The sequence below is a fragment of the Globicephala melas genome, chromosome 12, assembly GCF_963455315.2.
Source record: "Globicephala melas chromosome 12, mGloMel1.2, whole genome shotgun sequence".
Taxonomy (NCBI): domain Eukaryota; kingdom Metazoa; phylum Chordata; class Mammalia; order Artiodactyla; family Delphinidae; genus Globicephala; species Globicephala melas.
The window spans coordinates 70,359,244-70,376,071 of NC_083325.1; the positions used below are offsets into that span (position 1 = coordinate 70,359,244).

The 16,828-nt window shown below is 38.3% G+C and overlaps 1 protein-coding gene across 1 annotated transcript in view; it reads left to right on the top strand.

The window, feature by feature from the left end:
- Positions 1-16,828, top strand: part of ASXL2 (ASXL transcriptional regulator 2) — a 129,813-nt gene that overhangs the window by 47,082 nt on the left and 65,903 nt on the right. The gene's annotated exons all lie outside the window — the stretch shown is intronic.

A 16,828-nucleotide genomic window follows, 5' to 3' on the forward strand; every position in this document is an offset into this window, starting at 1 on the left:
GGGGTCCCCAACCCCACGGGCCACAGACCACTAGTGGTCCATGGCCTATTAGGAACTGGGCCGCACAGCAGGAGGTGAGTGGCGGGCGAGCGAGTGAAGCTTCATCTGTATTTACAGCCGCTCCCCATCACTTGCATTACCGCCTGAGCTCTGCCTCCTGTCAGATCAGCTGCAGCATTAGATTTTTATAGGAACCCTACTGTGAACTGCTCATGCGAGGGATCTAGGTTGCGTGCTCCTTATGCGAATCTAATGCCTGATGATCTGAGGTGGAGCTGAGGCTGTGATGCAAGTGCTGGGGAGCGGCTGCAAATACAGATTATCATTAGTGAGGTTTGACTGCACAGAGACCGTAATAAATCAATTGCTTGCAGACTCATATCAAAATCCTATCAGTGAGTGACAAGTGAAAACAAGCTCAGGGCTCCCACTGATTCTGCATTAAGGTGAGTTGTACAATTATTTCATTATATATTACAATGTAATAATGGAAAAAAAGTGCACAATAAGTGTAATGTACTTGAATCATCCCCAAATCATCCTCCACCCACCCCACCCCCTGCCCCAGTTAATGGAAAAATTGTCTTCCATGAAACTAGTCCCTGGTGTCAAAAAGGTTGGGGACCCCTGGTATAGTGTAATACCCATAGCGAAAGTGGTTAGGATTTTGGGGGGCTATTTTTGATTGTCACAATGATGAGAAAGGAGGGAGCACTATGGCATTTGGTTATTACTCTGAGGAACAAATTCTACTAACGTATTCTAATTTTTTTTATAACACTATTGGGTTTTATAGAACAGGAATGAGCAAGAGATTTCATTTCTTTTCATAAAATTAGACTATTCGTAAAAATTTCATAAAATTTTCTATTCCTAAAAATACACACTGGGGAAATAGACCAGGAAATCTTATGTAAAGAGATCAGACTCGGGCTTCCCTGGTGGCGCAGTGGTTGAGAGTCCACCTGCCGATGCAGGGGACACGGGTTCATGCCCTGGTCCAGGAAGATCCCACATGCCGCGGAGCGGCTGGGCCCGTGAGCCATGGCCGCTGAGCCTGCGCGTCCAGAGCCTGGGCTCCGCAACGGGGGAGGCCACAGCAGTGAGAGGCCTGCGTACCGCAAAAAAAAAATAAAAAAAAAATAAAAGAGATCCGACTCCATCAGTGCCCTAGGTCTAAATGACAATTGCAGGATCGTTTATCTCTAACACAGTAAGGCTCTGACTTTAAACTTGTCATTATTATTTCTAGAGAGTAGGCAAGAACAGTAAATAAGAAAGAATACTAAATAAATAAAGAACAGAAGGGGAAAAAAAGAAGAACTTAAAAAAAAAATGTAGCAAGATGGTGGAGTCATCAAAAATAGCTTCTGACTTCACTTAGTAACAACTCACAAGAAGCTATTCTTGGTTAAACTATATTGTGGTGATACAGTTACGTGACCACAAAGCAGTACTTTTAAAGTCACCAGTGACTTCCATTTTGTCACCTCCACTGGACTTTTAGTTTTGCCTCTCTTGTTACCTCTCAGCATTACTTAACACAGATGACTACTGCTTCCTTTTTGAAACTCTGTATCATTACCTGAAGTGACCAAACATTCCTACTTTCCTTCCTTGCTCTGCAAGCTCCTTCTCAGTTTATTTGCTTATTATCTTCTCTCTAACTGAAGTGCAATCGACATTCCCATAGCTTTTTTGGGGTCACTTTTGTTTTGTCACTTCCCGGTTGTGTAGGGAAGCTAATTCCCACCTCAGCCTTTGTACATGCTGACCCCTTTACTTAGTTAACTGTTGTTTTTTTTCAGGTGTCAGCTTGAACATGTCTCTTCCAGAGAACTTTGGCTGACTTCCCAATCTAGATCACATTTTCCGTTTTTAGTTTGGTATATAGTGTTCTGTGTTCTTTCTTTATAGCACTTAAGATTTGAAATTACATATCACTTTGGTCTTTCAAAAAAATCATGTAGCTTCTCTATAGCTTACATTAAGCTAGTAGCTCCATGAGGGCAGTGACATTTATCTCCCCCCCGCCCCCGGCTTGGCACGTAACAGGCCTTGCAAACCTACTTGTTAATGAATATATGAAGTATCAGTGATTGGAAGATGACATTCAAATGTAGTTCTAGCTTATCCTCTTGCTGCATGATGTGTCTTAAATAGTAGTCTTAAAATCTTTAGAGTTTTCAGGTACATTATGGAACGAAGTAACTATGCTTATTGAAGATGTGCTCTTTTTTTTGAACCAGTCTTAGCATTTAATTAACCAGGAAGGGGGATTATTGGGAGGGGCACCCCTGTAAAAATGTACAAAAGGTCTGTGGGGCTATGTGGAAGGGGGAGATAAATATGTACATGGAACCCCGCCTTCCTTTAGCCCGTCCTCCCCCAGCCCTGAGAGGGCATGAGGACTTGGGTGGTAGGTGAAGGGGGGGGCACTTTGGCCTCTGGTTTAGTGAGCCTCTGGGGAGGCAGGGCAAGGGCCTGGGGGCCCTCAGAAGCGACGATGGTAAGATGTGCTCCTTTTTACAGTTTTATTTTCATTCCTTAATCCTCAATACAAGACTTTTTAGCTATTTTTCCCTTTGCTGTTTTCCCTCTGCTCCCCCATTTTGAAGATTCTCGCTTGATTTTGATTATTCCATACTATATTGTTTTATTCTAAAATGTATTAAAATGGAAGCAGCTCAAATGTCCATCAGAAGATGAATGGATAAATAAAATGTGGTATATACAGTCAATGTAATAGTATTCAGCCTTAAGAAGGAATGAAATTCTGATACATGCTACATAGATGAACCTTAAAAACATGCTGAGTATATGTATAACTGATTCATTTTGATGTACAGTAGTAAGTAACACAACATTGTAAATCGATTAAAAATTTTAAAAAAATATGAAAGAGAATGTATATATGTATTTAAAAGAATGCTGAGTGAAATAAGCCAGACACAAAAGGACAAATATTGTACAATTCCACTTACAAGAGATACCTAGAATAGGCAAGCTCCTAGAGACAGAAAATGGAATAGAGGTTACCAGGGGCTGAGAGTAGGGGAGAATAGGGAGTTATTGTTTAATTGGTAGAATTTCTCTCTGGGATGATGAAAAAGTTCTTGAAATGGATAGTGGTAATGGTTGCACAACAGTGTAAATAAATACTTAGTGCCACTAAATCGTACACTTATACAAGTTACCATTTTAGCCATTTTATTATGTATATTTTGCCACAACCAGTCAACAAAAAAGAAGTATTAAAAATGAAGTGATTGGCTCCTGGCTGAGAAGGATTGAGGTACTAGTCCCTTTAAGAAGTTAGGTGATAAGATTGAAAATCATTTACCCAAAATATGGAATTTTGAATGAATGAATTAGAAACGTACAGTATTCTTAGAATATTATAACATTTAAATTAAATACTGTTTTATAACTGTAAAGCATATCAGCATTTTAGAAAATGGAGAAAAAAAAGGGTCCTTGAATTTTCCCCCTCATAATAGCTTATGACTTCGTGTATTCCTTTTTTTTTTTTTTTGGATACCTAAACGAACTCGTTTTAAAGATAGAGTTTCCCATGGGAGTCATAGGGAAGATATGGATTTTGTTGTTTCAGGTGAAAGGAACATTTTGAAGTGTTCTAAAAGGAGCTTAGTTCTGTTTAGAACAGATAAGGAGATGTGAAAAGGGTTGAAGTAGCCCCTAGGAAGAAGAAAAGATAGAAAGATTTTAAAAGAAAGAAGAATTTGGGACTTGTAGGTTGTAGCAGTTATTGGTAATTTAGATAGATAGATGCTCTAACTACAGTATTTGGTCATTCCTAAAGAAAAAGACTTTAGTTTCTGTACTGTTTGCCAGTAAATAGTTATTTCAGAAAATTAAAAATGGTTTTTAAACAATTTGTTGTGACATCTCACTTCCTTGTTCAATTTTCCATGTCTGAAATATAGCCTAATTGTTCTTTCTCTTAACTTACATAGTAATGATAACTTAGCAGTAGTTTCCTAGGGTTGAGCTCTTCGACACAGAATTGCTAGTTCCAAATGTGAAGTACTGTTAGAACCTTTTGAAAAAATTCTGTAAGCTTTTAATCATTTGTTTTTACGTAGACAGTTTCCTTTTTAAAAAGTCAGTATTGTTGACTGAATAGAGAGTTTTTTCGAGTTTACTTGGTTGAAAAACCCCCATTCACATTATAGCTGATGTGTTATTGAGTCTAGATCATGCTATACATTTATGTGAATCTAAATATTGAAGGAATAGTTATTTTTGTTTCCCTCTCAAGATACTACAAATGAAATCAAGGGTTCAGAGAGACAGATGTATCCACTTCATACAGTTTGTGTACTTCAGTTTCTTTCTAAGGGAAATTATTCAGGGTTTTATTTTATCTTGAATCAATGTAACTGGTACAGTAAATGGCTGTCATTAGCCATCAGTGTTTAAAATAGCCTTTCAAAAACTTAAGATGTTTCCTTTTTGTCTGATGATGATGTCTTAAGATATTTACAGTTTACAGGAAAACTATCTCAGTGCCTCCCTTTATTCCTGTTTTCTCCTGATTTGAGTCCATACTTCTTCCTGTGATTACAAACTATCCCATCGGTCATGAATACAAACCCCAGAGGTAATTCAAACTCCAGCCTCCTGAATATACTCACACAGCTTCATGGAGCTGTTTCTGGACTTTGGGGCATTCTTTTTTTAATCTTTTAAAATTAAGTTTGTAAAAGATCTCTGCATCTTTGAGCTATATTCTGTAGTTCTCAGGGTCCAATCAGCAGACAGAAGCTACATGGTTTGAACAGGGAAGTTATTAACTGGTTAATTTATTAACTGGAAGTTAATAACTGGTAACCAAGAGTTAACTATTGAAAGGTAAAGATAACACAGAAGAATACAGTAATAACAGATATGGGAAGCAGCTGCTAACTGTAGGGCTGAGGCAGCATGCCCCAGGAAGGAATAACTTTCAAGGAGGCCCCTCCATGTCCATAGGGGTTGTGATTCAGCTCTCCCTGGAGAAGGTGGGGCTCTGGTCCAGTGGATGACAAAGTTCACTGGTGCCATAGCCGGGGGTGGCACATAGAAAACTGCCTTCTGGGTAGTAGAAGAACTTGCTGGAAAGCCTCCTGCTGGCTTCTCAACTGGGGAGCCAGCTGAGGCAGCAGCAGAATTTTCTGGGAAGGCACCCACAGGCATTCTGCTGAACATTGCTGAAGGGTGAGCACCATTGAGTGTCCCTCATATTGCTGGGTGCTGCAAGCCATGAGAGCAAGCAGGCAAAAGCACACTAAAACTGGAAAGAAAAGACCCCCTTTTTTCTTTCTGCAGTGTTCTCCCAGCACTATACTGACAAAACTAACAGTGAGCCAGCTGGCAAAGGAGAAATGTTTATAGAATCCAACTCCATTGTCACAGAGAAGGGCAAAGAAGGTTGGATTTGGAGCTAAAAGTCAATAAATCGGTAACTGGCACAGAAGCCTTCAGTAGTTTTTCCATAGAATAACTGAGGTCATTGAGTGGTCCCGTGTACCACTTTTGTTTACTTGATTTCTTTCCATCTGCACCCCAGCTAAACTGATGCAGTGCTGTTGCGTGTATAGGATCTGAGATTTCTTATCTTTACTCAGGACATTAAGCCAGCATTTATCTTCCTCTCTTTATGAAAAAATCTTGACAATCTTTTACAATCAACTCAGTTATTACCTCCACAAAGCTGATGGCCTTTTCCTCTGCATTTTATTTTTTTTATTTTTTATTTTATTTTACTTTTTTTGCGGTATGCGGGCCTCTCACTGTTGTGGCCTCTCCCTTTGCGGAGCACAGGCTCCGGACGCGCAGGCTCAGCGGCCATGGCTCACGGGCCCAGCTGCTCCGCGGCATGTGGGATCTTCCCGGACCGGGGCACGAACCCGTGTCGCCTGCATTGGCAGGCAGACTCTCAACCACTGCGCCACCGGGGAAGCCCTCCTCTGCATTTTAACATATCTTCCCCCTCTCAATATTTTTCTTTTTTTTTTTTTTTAATATTTTTCTTTTTTAAAGGAGAATTATCACCTTATATTTTAATATTATCCTCACTCTCTTACTAGATTAATTTTTAAGATTTATGATCAGTTTCCATCAGAAGAATAGGCTCTCAATACCAGAGACAAATGGGACTTCACTATTTTAATTATTTTATTCATAGAATTACAGAGAAAATAGACGAGAAATATAGTTATGCTTTTAAATGGAAAATTCACGTTCTTTATACTTAAGGTTTAAAAAATTGAGTGATAAATTTGTACATGGGAGAAAGTAAAAAAACGTAAGAACTGAGGTGACTTTAGAGATTATCTGATTCCAACGTATAATTTTGGATAGAATGAGGCCCCAAAAGCCAGTGTCTCCAAATTGGAATTTGCTTTTTCTTGAAATCCTCTCCTATTATTGTTTTGTTCTGGGTTAAGCTAAAATTGTATTATTCTAAACTTAGAATATATGTAACAAATACATAAATTATGAAACATAATAGTAAAAACACTTGTGAAATGTCCTTATCACCAAATATCATTGGAGTTGCCTCTGTGCTTCTACACTATCCCATTCGCTTCTCTTATTTTGCTGTTATGAACTCCCAGTACTATGTTGAGATAGAATGGTGAGCACACACTTCTTTGCCTGCTTGTTCGTAAGGGGAAAGCATTCCCTCTTCTGTATTCTGGAAGATATTTTGTAAAATTGGTGTTAGTTCTTTAAATCTTTGGTGGAATTCTCAATTGAAAACCATCTGGACTTGGAGGTTTCTTTTTCAGGAGATTTTAAGTAACAAATTTGATTTCTTTAATGGTTATAGGACTATGCAAATTATTTGTTTCTTATTAGTTGAGTTTTGGTAGTTTGTTGTTTCTGAAGCATTTGTCCATTTCTTCTAAGTTGTCAAATTAATTTGTGTAAAATTGTTTGCACTGTTCCCTCACTGTCTTTTTTATGGTTGCAGAATATATAGTGATATCTCTGTTTTGTTCTTTTGGTTTTTTGGGGGGTGAGGGTGGGGCTGTGCCACATGGCATGTGGGATCTTAGTTCCCAACCAGGGATGGAACCGCCAGCAAAGTCCCCTGTTTTGTTCCTGATATTGGTAATTTTTATTTTCTCTCCTGTCTTTGTCAGTCTTGCTAGAGATTTGTTAATTTTATTGTTTTTTTTTCAAAAAGAGACCAGGGCTTCCCTGGTGGCGCAGTGGTTGAGAGTCCGCCTGCCGATGCAGGGGACACGGGTTCGTGCCCCGGTCCGGGAAGATCCCACATGCCGCGGAGTGGCTGGGCCCGTTAGCCATGGCCGCTGAGCCTGCGCGTCCGGAGCCTGTGCTCCGCAAAGGGAGAGGCCACAACAGTGAGAGGCCCGCGTATCGCAAAAAAAAAAAAAAAACCAAAAAAAGAGACCAGAATTTTGTTTCACTGCTTTTTTTCTATTGTTTTTGTCTTTTTTTTTTTTTAATCATTTTATGATTCAGGTTATGGTCTATCTTGGTGCATTAAATATTCCATACATGCTTGAAAAGCATGTGTATATGTTTTCTTCTGGGGTAGAGTGTTCTGTAAATGTAAGGTCATTTTGGTTAATAGGGTGTTCAGATGGTCTATATCCTTACTGATTTTGTCTACTTGTTTTATTGATAATTGAAAGAAGGGTGTTGAAGTCTCCAGGTATAATTGTGCATTTGTTTATTTCTCTTTTTTGTTATTTCTGTTTTTGCTTCAGGTATTTTACATATTTGTTGTTAGGTACATATGCATTAAGGGCATTGTTTTCTTAGTCAATTGACCCTGTGTTCATTCTGTAATTACCCTCTTTATCCCTGATAATAGTCTTTGTTTTGAAGTTTATTTGGATACTAATAGAATACCTTTTTTTCCCGTTTTGGTGGTGAGGCACGAGGCTCGTAGGATTAAGGATCTTAGTTCCCCGACCAGGGATTGAACCCAGACCCTTGGCAGTGAAAGCACGGGGTCCTAACCACTGGGCCACCAGGGAATTTCCTAATAGAATACTTTTGATTAGTGTTTGTGTGATATTTATTTTTTCCATTCTTTTAATTTATCTGTATTTTTATTTTTATTTTTTAAAATAAATATTTATTTTTGGCTGCATTGGGTCTTTGTTGCCGTGCGTGGGCTTTCTCTAGTTGTGGTTAGCAGGGGCTACTCTTCATTGCGGTGCACGGGCTTCTCATTGCGGTGGCTTCTCTTGTTGTGGAGCACGGACTCTAGGCACGCTAGCTTCAGTAGTTGTGGCTCCCGGGCTCTAGAGAGCAGGCTCAGTAGTTGTGGCGCACAGGCTTAGTTGCTCCGTGGCATGTGGGATCTTCCTGGACCAGGACTCGAACCCGTGTCTCCTGCATTGGCAGGCAGATTCTTAACCACTGCGCCACCAAGGAAACCCCACTGCCTTTTTTTGAACTGAGTATTTTGCACTGTATTTTATTTATTGACTTTCTGTCACTCTCTTTGTGTGTGCGTGTGTTTAAAGTGGGTGTTCTAGAGATTATAATACATATCCAATCTTTCACAGAATTCTTGGGATTGATATTTTACCATCTTAAATAAAGTGTAGATGCCTTACAACCATTTAGGTCCCTTTATCCATCCTGTATATGTTATAGTTGTCATATGTGTTCCATCTCATACATGGAATTACCCACCAGACAATATTATTAGTTTTGCTTTCAGGCCATAAATAGTTGAAAGACTATTTTTACCCAGATGTTTACCGTTTCTTTTGCTCTTCCTTGTTCCCTTAAGTTCCACATTTCCCTCTAGTATCATTTCTCTTTAGCCTGCAGAACTTTCCTTTTAGTATTTCTTTAAGAGCAGTTCTGTGCTGGTGATGAATTCTCTTAGTTTTCCTTCATCTGAGTATGTCTTTTTTTTTTTTTTTTTTGGCCTTCATTTTGAAGAATTTTTTTGTTGGATATAGAATTCGGTATTGATAGTTCTTGTCTTTCAGTACTTTAAAAATGTTGCTCCACTGCCTTCTGGACTCCATGGTTTTTGATGAGAAATACATGCTGTTTGAATCATTGCTCTCCTGTAAGCAGTACATGGTTTTCTCTGGTTGCTTTCAAGATAATTTCTTTACGCTTAGCTTTCAGCAGTTTGATTTTTAATGTGTCTAGGTGTGGGTTTCTTTGTGTTTAGATCTGTTCAGCATTCACTGAGCTTCTTGAATCTGTAGCTTTATGTCTTTTGCCAAATTTGGCAAGTTTTCAGCCATTCTTCAGATGTTTTTTCTTCACCACATTCTTTCTCTTCTTCCAGTGTCGGGATTACCTCTGGGTATTTTACCACAGTTCCCTGAGTCTCTGCTCATTTTTTCCCAACCTTTTTTGTCTGTATTTCAGATTGGATCACTTCTGTTGCTCTCTTGTCACATCACCTGACACTTTTCTCTATCTTCTGCATTCAGCTGTTGAGCCCATCCAGTGAGATTTTTTCAAATTTCTGATGTTATGTCTTTTAATTCCAAAATTTCTGGGTTGTTTGTTTGTCTGTTTTTGTTTTTTTGTTTGTTTGTGGTACGCGGGCCTCTCACTGTTGTGGCCTCTCCCATTGTGAAGCACAGGCTCCGGACTCACAGGCTCAGCGGCCATGGCTTACGGGCCCAGCCGCTCCACGGCATGTGGAATCTTCCCGGATCGGGGCACGAACCCGCGTCCCCCGCATCGGCAGGCGGGCTCTGAACCACTGTGCCACTAGGGAAGCCCTGGGGTTTTTTTAATAGTTTCTATTTCTCTGCTGAAAACCTGTCTTCGCATTAATTTCAAGTTCATTTATCCTAACCTCATGGGTATAGTAATAATGAATGCTTTAAAGTTTTTGTCTGATAAGTCCAACATCTGGGTAATCTCAGGATTGGCAGCTGTTGATTGTCTTTTCCCTTGAGAATTTGTCACATTTTCCTGGATCTTTGCTTATTGAGAAATTTAAGGTAGTATTCTGGACGTTTTGAATATTATGTTGTTTTATGTTCTGTTTTTCTGTTAAAAACTTCTGGAGAATGGTGATTTCTTTGTTTTTTTAAAGTACGTAGCCCAGCTATTCTGACTATTCTGTTACCTTTTGTAAGTTTCAGTTTGATAATCAGTTCAGTTTTCAAAGCCTTTGCTCTGCTGTTCTGCATCTGTTCCATGCATGTGCCACTCAGGGTGAGTCTGAGATGTGAGTAGTGGTTCAGTTCTTAAAGCCTTTGCTGTGTTAATTGGGAATGTCCTAAGTATACACAGCTCAGGGGTGAGCCCAGGCCTCATGTGGAAATTAGGGGACTCCCTTGTCTGGTTCTTTTCTCTCAGGAATTCCACGCCTCCCCCCACTCCCCAATTCTTAGAATTTTATCTGTCCCCTACAGTAGTACATCTCCTCAACTAGGACCTGTTTTTTAGGCAAAGTGTTGAGAAATAAACCCCAGAAAATGCACTCTGTGAGAGTTTAGCCAACTGAAGTTAGAGGGTATAGTCCACATGACTGCCCTCACTTATTATACCAACTGCATAGTTCACGGGTTTCTAAGACTACTCTCAAGGCTTGATAATTTGCTAGAGGAACTTGTATAACTCACTGAAAACAAACACTTGGTTTTGGGAAGGTTACAGATTAAGATTCGTCAAGGGAAGAGACACATAAGGTAGAGTCAAATCTAGTACCCAACACAGAGCTTCCAGTCATCCTCTCCCCGTGACTTAGGACAGTGTTAATTGTCAACATCAGTGTGTGACAATAAGCACAGAGTATTGCCCCCAAGGAAGCTTACTTGAGCCTTGATGTCTAGAGTTTCTATTGGGGGTCCATCGCATTATTCAGTTTTCAGTGTCTAGCCCCTCTAGTGGTCAACCGATACCATGTGACCCAAGCCCCCACCCTAAATCACATTATTGGTATGTCTCAAAGCCCCCACTCCGAATTACAGTGTTACTATCTGGCTGGCCCAAGGCCTTCATAGGGCCTAGCAGTTATCTCTTGGAAGCCAAGGGCAAGGCCAGCCTTCTCTATGGGTATGGGTAAATTCTATTCTATATATTCTCATATGAGTTAGGTTTTGACTTCCCAATGTGCCAGCTTTCTTAATTTTCAGTGTTTTAAGTAGTTGCTTTTAAAAAATTGACGTGTAAGTCACATACCATAGAAGTCACCATTTTAAAAACATACAGCTCGGTGGGTTTTTTGTTTGTTTGTTAAGTATATTCACCCAAAACATTTTCATCACCCTGAAAAGAAACCCTGTACTGATTAGCCACTCCCCTTCTTTGTCCCCTGCAATTCTCCCCGTGCCTCAGCCATAGGCAATCACTAACATACTTTCTGTCTCCATGGATTTGCCAATTCTGGATATTTCGTGTTATGAAATCATACACTATTGGGTCTTCTGTGACTGGCTTCTTTCGTTTGTTATAATGATTTGAAGGATCATTCATGTGGTAGCATTTATCAGTACTTCATTCCTTCATTGTGGAATAATATTCCATTGTATACATATGCCACATTTTGTTTACCCATTCATCCATTGATGGACATTTGGTTATTTTCACTTTTTGGCTATGATGAATTATGTTACTGTGAACATTCATGTATAAGTTTTTGTGTGGGAAGTTGCTTTTTACATTTTTGTCCACAGTCTTTTGTTGTAACTAGCCAGAGAGAGAGAGACAGAGAGACAGATACAGGCAGACAGGCAGACAGACATGGGCAGGCAGGAAGGCTGGCTGGCTATTGTGGGCCTGCTTTGTCTTCACCAGCACCAGAAATTCCGGTCAATTTTAAATCATGAAATTGGACTGAGCTTTAAATTCATGGAATCTTCCATGATTAACCACAAATTTCAAGTCAGAATCATGGTATTTTTCTTTGGCTTAGAATAGAATTCTAGATTTTGGTGTAGCCTTTGTTTTCCAGTCATTTTTAAATTGCAATAAGGGGGGTGGTATCACAGACAGTCTGGTGTAGGCCATTTAACACAGCTGTTTTATGACTAGGTGTTTGGAACCTCAGTGTTGACTAGTTCCATAATTGGAGCCTGTTTTTCCTACCAAATAAGTAAGTGGATGTGAATAGTACACAATAAACCAGTATGAATCCATTGGCATGGTTGAATGTTTAAGCATTGCTCTGTCCAAATGTGTAGTCAGTCCTCAAATGGAAATAAACCTACCAAACACTTACATCCGATAATTACTTTATATCTGATAATTACAAGATGATATGTAGTCTGACATTATTTTATTTTATTTTTTTTTTGCGGTATGCGGGCCTCCCACTGTTGTGGCCTCTCCTGTTGCGGAGCACAGGCTCCGGACGCGCAGGCTCAGCGGCCATGGCTCATGGGCCCAGCCGCTCCGCGGCATGTGGGATCTTCCCAGACCGGGGCACGAACCCGTGTCCCCTGCATCGGCAGGCGGACTCTCAACCACTGCGCCACCAGGAAGCCCCTGACATTTTATATATATATATATGAAGAATGCACTGCAGCATTTAGGAGTTGAAGGGATTAAGGAGACGAATAAAGAGGATGTTATACTAGATTATGCAAGATGTAGTGGTTTGGATTAGGATGAAGAGAATAGACAGATTTGAGATCATGTTTCAGGACTTGCTGATGGATTGGATATGAGAGGTGTAAGGAAGGAGGAAATAAAACATTATTTCTAGGCTGCCTGATTGTACAGCTACCATTTACCATAGAGAGGAAGAACAGAGGAATAAACTGGGAAAGTGAAGAGGGTTGATTAGTAAAGAATTCGTTGAGTATATTTTGTAGATTCAGAAAAAAAGGTTTGAACCTTATGAGAGGTGAGGGGACGTATTCAAGTGTGGGGACTGGTTTTGTTATACTTGTCAGGACAGCAGTTAAAAGGTAGTAATGATCTGGAGCTGTAGAGTAGGTATCTGTTTTCAGAGATTAATATTTAATACCTGTTTCGGATGTTGATGAATAAATAGTTCCAGGTATGTTATAGAATCTAAAAATACATTCTTTTCCTTCTGTGGTAATAAACTTTAACTTACGTTATAAGTCTAGGTTTGTAAGTTAGGTACTGAAGACAGTTTTTTTAATGTAAATTTTTACTTTTGGAAAATTCCAAACTAAAACAAAAGTATGTATCCTCCAGCATAAATTATAAATAGTCCTCTCACCCCGGCCTGTTTTGGGGTGAATTTCAGGTATTTTATTACCTCGGCATTCCAGTATGTATTTAACAGATAAGAACTGGAGAGACTATTTATGTACAGTTGGATATTCTGGTTTATTTTTAAAAACAGAGCAACTAAACATACACGTTAAACATACATACTACTGATAAAACGTACACAGTAGTACATAGTACATAAATCAAGTGCTTATGTACACTTTGAGACCATTCCTGCTAATCCTTAAAACGTTATCACTTGTTACTACTTCTATCCTTAATCTGTTGTACAACAAGTTTTTCCTGCCAGTCAGCTGTGGCTGCCATTATTGTTTACAAATGTGCTTTTACAGCGTTAAGTTTAGGACTTCAAGCCTTCCTTCTGAAGTAACCATTGCTTTTAATAACTACCACCACGCCCCCCACCCCCCCAGAGTTCTTTTACCTGCTTTGCTTATTCTGTTGGCTGTATTATCTTGACTCTTTTTATATCAGCTAATAGAGAAAGAGTTTTTAGGAAAGAAGAAAATGGTATTCATTTCCTGAGACCCAATTCTTTTACTCCTTTTTGTTTTTGTTTTTTTTGGTCTTGCCATTCATGAGTAGAAGAGGAAAGAGAAAGAAAAAAGATTCTGGGTGTTCATGAATTTATTATCCACAGATTGAGTATATTCTGAATTAGACCATTTATGAGTTGTCCCAAGGGTTTATGATACATAATAATTAGTAATTTTGGTGAGGCCCATATGAATTTGAATCCTTTACACCATAAAATCGTGTGGGTGAATAAGTTGTGCAGCTAATAAATGAGTATAGCCAACTGCCTAGCTTTTAAATAAGGTTGAGCATTACTTATTTGTCACCTCTGAAACAAGCCAGGAAGTATTTAAAAGCATTGGTTCTTTATGGGAAAAGACCTGGAAAGGAAGACTAAGTGCTGCTTATATAGTAGTATTGGCAGATTTGGGGACAAGCACGTCACTTGGATGTGCATTCCTCACAAATGAAGCCTACCTAGTTCTATTACAACATTATGCCCCTGATTAATTACACCCCCAAATGGGTAATCTCTTTTGCATTCCTCATCTTCTTCTCCCTCCTCAACCTCTTTTCCAAACCAGTCACGTTATTTTAGTCACAGAATGATATAGCTGGAAAAGATAATTAGGATATTATAGTCGTATACCATTTTATTACTGAAGAATTAAGGCCCATAGAGATTGAGACTCGGCCAGGGTAGGACAAGTAGCTTAGTGAAACTAAAACTCAGGCTTATTACTCGCTTTTGTTCTTTTCTTCAGTATATACTGCCTCTACATCTATAGTTCTCCCTTCCCTTCTGACTAGTATATTTGCTCTATTGTTTTTTAAATAAAATTGATACCATGTGCTAACATAGAACATTAGGTTAGTTGCTGTCTAACTGTAAATTGCTTTCTGGAAGAATTTGAAATAAAAACCCCAGCCATTATAGTAACTTGGCTTCTGAAAGGGCCAGTACATTTTTAAAGAACCTATCTTATTGGAACATTTAAATAGATCTTTATATTGTTGTCTTGCAGAGCTCAAAATCGTCATCTAGCAAGGAGTTTTTCTTATGTCTCAGTCTTGTATCCCAAGCAAACTCCTTTAGAGTTGGAATTGTAAAAATCTCTGGGAACCATCTAGCTAAAATCATGCTCAATAAACATTTGCCAGATTAAAATTTTACCTCTTTGGAGGAGTCCCAGCTGCATCTGATTAGTATTAAATGCATTTACTTAGGAACAAAATAATCTCCCTCACATGGTATTTAAGTATGTTTTAGCTCACCTCCCACCAAAAACTAATCCAATTACCTAATTTTTTCCCTCACCTCTTATATAAAAGTATATAGCAAAGGAAATAAAGTCAACGTTTTCTACTACTTTTCAGCAGAAATCATTGCCACAGAGCAGATCATTTGACTGTCTGCAAAACTGAATTGCCTTGAGGTGATTTCACTAGGAAGAGCTTAGTTTAAGAATAAAGAACATTATTAATTAAATTGATACCATATTTATCTAAGGTTGGCTGATACCTTTGAGTTCAGCCTGCATTTTCTTTACCTGCTAGTTGCAGTCTACTTTCAAGCCTGCAAACCTTGTAGGGATGTCAAAAGGATTAATTATGAAAAAACAAACACAAAATGCTTGGATATTAACAGAAAAGAGTATTCTTATCTATTGTTATTTAGCTTCATAATGAGTTCCATTATGGAACAAAGGGGAAGCTAATAAACCTTAGGGTCTATAGCTGATGGCTTTATGATGGCTCCTTGAAATTTGAAATGCATGGGAAGGATATTAAAGAGTGGGGAATATTCACTGGATCCACATTAACTTTAAGCTGCTGTAATAGTTTTACTCTGCCACGTAATTGAGGTGCTGCAACTGTTATCTGAAATGGTTTAGACTATTGATGTATTTTAGACACTGATATTTGAGACTAACTTGTAAATTCTAAAGAAGAAATTAATGTTTTATGTAGCAAAGTGTTGGGGAGGGTACTAATTTGAAGAATTGTATGTTCTGGGAGGGGAGGGGAGAGTTTATTTTTTGGCTTTATTGTTGCTTTGTAAAGAAAAATTAAAAGCTCTTTTTTTTTTCCTTCTTTCATTTTCTTGGGGTGCATTCCAACTCCAGAAGGTAAGAATTACTTTATTCTAAAGAAGTATTATACAGTTATAAAGCACTCTTTTACAAGTTTAATTTAACTTTACCCTTGGTTGCATGATTTTTACTTTATAAAACTAAATAATTAGTCTAGAAATTATTATAAATAAGAGTGATATTACTATGTAAATATTGGCTGTATGTGCTTTTTTTTTTTCTTCTCGCAATTTATTATAATCATTGGTCATATTTTTAGAAACCCAATCTACATTTAGTTTTATTAAAATCATTATTTGACTTTCTAGCATTAGGATACCTAATATTATACAGATTAATAAATGAAAATATTTCAGAGATTGGAAATGTGTGAGCTAACACTTGCTGTTTGGCTATAAGGTTGAAATGTATGTTTATGCTCTTACTGATTTAGAGAATATTGGTAAATCCTTTACGGGATTGACACGTACTTAAAACAAGGCCCAGAACAGGTTAAAATTCATAGTCTGGATCTTTACTGAATTGGTTTTTTATCTGTGTTTCTGTAACATTTTAAGTACACCTCTGTTATAGCAGTTCTCATGTTATATTATAGTTACTTCTTATAATGATCTCACTTGCCTGTGATACTAGACAGTAGAAACCATATCCATGTGTTTTCATTTCACTTGGACGTGACATGCTTGGCTTTTAGTTAGAGCTTGATAAATCAATTTAACTCCGATTAAATTTGTATTCCATTAAGTTTGTTTACAAGAACCTATTCATTTTTGAGTATTAGTTTATGGAGGAAACCTTAATTCAGGTCATACAAACAGAATTATAATTTAAAAAATTTTAAAGTAGGTAAGAAAAAATTTTTTGTTTTCGTTTTTTGAGGGGGGCTTATTCTTGATTAGGTTATTTAGGTATGAATAATAGGAACCAAATGTAAATAACTTAAGCAAAATGGAAGTTATTTGAAGAATGTGGGGTAGCTCACAGGCTCAAAGGAAAGAAACAAGCTCTGAAATAAAGAGAACTAAGGTAGCTGCAGA